This window comes from Bos indicus x Bos taurus, chromosome 28, assembly GCF_003369695.1.
Source record: "Bos indicus x Bos taurus breed Angus x Brahman F1 hybrid chromosome 28, Bos_hybrid_MaternalHap_v2.0, whole genome shotgun sequence".
NCBI lineage: Eukaryota > Metazoa > Chordata > Mammalia > Artiodactyla > Bovidae > Bos > Bos indicus x Bos taurus.
Window position 1 is genome coordinate 30588916 of NC_040103.1, and position 4029 is coordinate 30592944.

The 4029-nt window shown below is 43.1% G+C and overlaps 1 pseudogene; it reads right to left on the reverse strand.

The window, feature by feature from the left end:
• Positions 1-796: 796 nt before the first annotated feature.
• Positions 797-2929, reverse strand: LOC113885232 (annotated as a pseudogene).
• Between the last annotated feature and the right edge of the window lie 1100 nt (positions 2930-4029).

Consider the following 4029-nt stretch of genomic DNA (forward strand, 5'->3'; position numbering starts at 1 on the left):
TAATAACTGTATTGTGATTATAAGAGGATGTCTTCACTGTTAACAGCAAAGATGAAAATGTTTAGGGGTAAAAGTCTACAATTTGCTTTCAAATAGTTCATTTAAAAGATAATTTTAAAAAAGATAATAATGGTATATAGTGTATAGTGAATAGTGAAAGTCGCTCAGTCGTGTCTGACTCTTTGCAGCCCCATGGACTGAATTCTCCAGGCCAGAATACTAGAGTGGGTAGCTTTTCCCATCTCCAGGGGATCTTCCTAACCCAGGGATTGAGCCCAGGTCTCCCACATTGCAGGCAGGTTCTTTACCAGATGAACCACAAGGGAAAACCCCCTAATATATTGCATCAAGAATGGTAAAGCAAATGTAGCAAAAATAAGAACAATTGGTGAAAATAGATAAGGAGGGTTTGGGAGCTCACTGAAATGTTTTTGCAACATTTCTGTAAATTTTACTTTTTTTTTTCCAAAATAAGAAGTTAAAAATTAAAAAGTCTTGGGAATTCCCTGGCTGTCCAGTAGTTAGTGCTCTTTGCTGTCACTGTTCAGGGTCTGGGTTCAATCCCCGATTGGGGAACTAAGATCCCGTAAGCTGTGCCATATGGCCAAAAAAATAAAAATAAAAAAGCCTTCTTTTTTTTTTTTTTTCCACACAAGTTTACTCTTAAGTATACAATAGATTCCAAGACAACACTTCATTCTAGCTATAGATGGCAATAGATGTTATGGCAGGCAATCCAGATATTTAAACAGGAATGGAACTAAGAATCATCATTGCCTCAGGCATAAGGAACAGCTTACTTTCTGCCAGATTTCTTGATTCCACCTGTGGCCAGGGGGCCTTTCTCTGAGACTTTGGCTTTTAGCTCCTTTAGTTTGGAGAAGGCAATGGCACCCCACTCCAGTACTCTTGCCTGGAAAATCCCATGGACGGAGGAGACTGATGGGCTGCAGTCCATGGGGTCACAAAGAGTCCGACACGACTGAGCGACTTCACTTTCACTTTTCACTTTCATGCATTGGAGAAGGAAATGGCAACCCACTCCAGTGTTCTTGCCTGGAGAATCCCAGGGACGGGGGAGCCTGGTGGGCTGCCGTCTATGGGGTCGCACAGAGTTGGACATGACTGAAGCAACTTAGCAGCAGCAGCAGTAGCTGCTCCTCCTGTTTCTGCTTGCATGCCTCATCTCGTCCATCTCTTGGCTTGCTTTTTGGGCTGCTTCAGGTGCTTCTTCTTGCCACCTTTGCACCCGACACGCCACCTGCCCAAAAAAGCCTTTAGGGTATATAAAGATAGAAAGATATTTCCAATATTTCTGGTATGGTAGAGATCATTATTTAGAGTGGCTCCATCAGGCTTTCTGGGAAGAAGAGGCTAACCATTTGAGTAAAGCAGAATTGGATGCCTGAACACAGCCCTTCGATGCCCCTTGCTCTTGGATTATAGCTGTTAGAAAAAAACAATACCAGTGGCTGAGCTGCAAAATAAAATCAGTGGGGCCAAGGTGCAACTTTCTGCCTCTGCCCAATATTGCCCCTGAACAGCAAGCAGTGAATGAAACCCTGACAGCAACCTGACCCACCTCTGCCAAAGGTGGACAGTTGTTCTGTACACTCTTCTTTTTCCTTTTTTTTTTTTTTTTTTATGTTGAATTTTCTTGATTCTTCCTTGTCAGCCCAGGAATGCTCTGAATTTTCTATGGATTGGAGTCAATCATTTGCATAGCACAGTCTGGGCGGTCCTGTTCTTTGCTGTTGGAAAGGAATTCTGCTTTTCCTCCTAGGTCCCTGAGAAGAGTAGAGAGTCTTCTGAAGCTGCCTCAGGCCCTGTAGGGGAGCACTTGCCTCCACCCCCAGCCCCAGCCCACTCATCTGGGAGCCACAGCACAGTGAGTCCCTGAGGGGCTGTGTCCCACTTGGATGGTGGGCTGGGGCTGGGCCAGGTGGGAGGCTGGGTGGACTGGTCAACTCTCAGTGTGACCTTGAATATTGAGGCCGCCAACATCTGAGGCTGAGGTGAAGTAAAGTGTTAATTGCTCAGTTGTGTCCCACTCTTTGGGACCCCTTGGACTAGAGCTCGTCAGGCTCTTCTGTCCATGGGATTTTCTAGGCAAGAATGCTGGAGTGGCTTGCAATTTCCTTCTCCGGGGGATCTTCCCGATGCAGGGATTGAACCCTGATCTCCTGCATTGCAGGCAGGCTCTTGACCGTCTGAGCCACCAGAGAGGCTGGGGTAATACCTTGAAATTCACACATTTTGTTACAAGTTGACCATGACTGTTTTGTGGCAGAAGTGGATAGGGCAGGAGAATATTTTTCCCTTGTGTACTATGCAGATTTACCTAGGAGGCACAGCTGTTTGGCACTTACTCACTAAGTGTAACCACAATCACTGAACAGGTTCTTTTGGGTGCTTATCAGGGGTTCAAGTGATGAAGCAGATATTCGCAGTCCCAGCCCTCAAGGAGCTCAAAAAGAGCAAGAAGAGTCAATGGATTAGGACAATACAGCGTGTCACAGCACAGAAAGAGCAATTTCCTAGAACCTTGACAATATGTTTTTTATTTTAAAGCTGAATGGCAAAAACCACACAAAAAATTAAAAGCTAAGTGATAAACCGGAGGAGAAAATTTGCATATGTTTCAACTGAAGGGCTAAATGAAGAAAAAAAAAGAGACCTACTACTCAATAGAAAGTGAGGCCAAAAGCAGACAATTCAGTGAAAAGGAAACACAAATGGCTGTTAAACATATGAAAAGGTGCTCAACCTCACTCACAATAAAAGAAATGCAAATTGAAATTTCAATAGAATACCACTTTCACCTTGGCCAAGAACGCAGGTTGACAACACTGATGAGAGCTTCAGAAACAGCCCTTCTGATATCTTTGTCCAAGAGTGCGTTGGAACCTCTGTGCGGCAAGTTGGCCATAAGTGTACATTTTTATTTATTTATTTATTTTTTCTTTTATTTATTATTATTTTTTTTATTTTTAAACCTTACATAATTGTATTAGTTTTGCCAAATATCAAAATGAATCCACCACAGGTATACATGTGTTCCCCATCCTGAACCCTCCTCCCTCCTCCCTCCCCATACCATCCCTCTGGGTTGTCCCAGTGCACCAGCCCCAAGCATCCAGCATCGTGCATTGAACCTGGACTGGCATCTCGTTTCATACATGACATTTCACATGTTTCAATGCCATTCTCCCAAATCTTCCCACCCTCTCCCTCTCCCACAGAGTCCATAAGACTGTTCTATACATCAGTGTCTCTTTTGCTGTCTCGTATACAGGGTTATCGTTACCATCTTTCTAAATTCCATATATATGCGTTAGTATACTGTATTGGTGTTTTTCCTTCTGGCTTACTTCACTCTGTATAATAGGCTCCAGTTTCATCCACCTCATTAGAACTGATTCAAATGTATTCTTTTTAATGGCTGATGAATGGATAAGAAAGCTGTGGTACATATACACAATGGAGTATTACTCAGCCATTAAAAAGAATACATTTGAATAAGTGTACATTTTTAAATACACATCTTTTGATTCAATAATCCCAATGCTAGGCACTTACCCTACAGACACAGAATTTGCGGAATGTTAACAGTTGAGTGAAAAAAAGCAAGGTACAGAGCCAGGCGTATCATACGCTATCAGCTGAGTTTCTATCTGAAGCCACATGTCTGGACCATAACTTTCTTAACGTTTCCCCTAATGCTGGATGCATTGTGTCCCTGTTTTTATGATCATAAACAATCCTGGAGGGACTTCCCTGACAATCCAGTGGTTAAGACTGTGCCCTTCCTCTGCATGGGGGCATGGATTTGATCCTGGTCGGGGAACCCCACATGCTGGGGTTGCAAGGAAGGGCAAAAAAAAAATAATACTGGATAGACATGTTTTGTACATGAATCTTTGCCTACATGTCAGATTATTTCTTTGGGACAGTCTGGATTACTGGCTCAAAGAGAATTTAGAATAACAGCCACTGCGGCATCCCTGTGTATTAAGCCCTCTGTTTTTT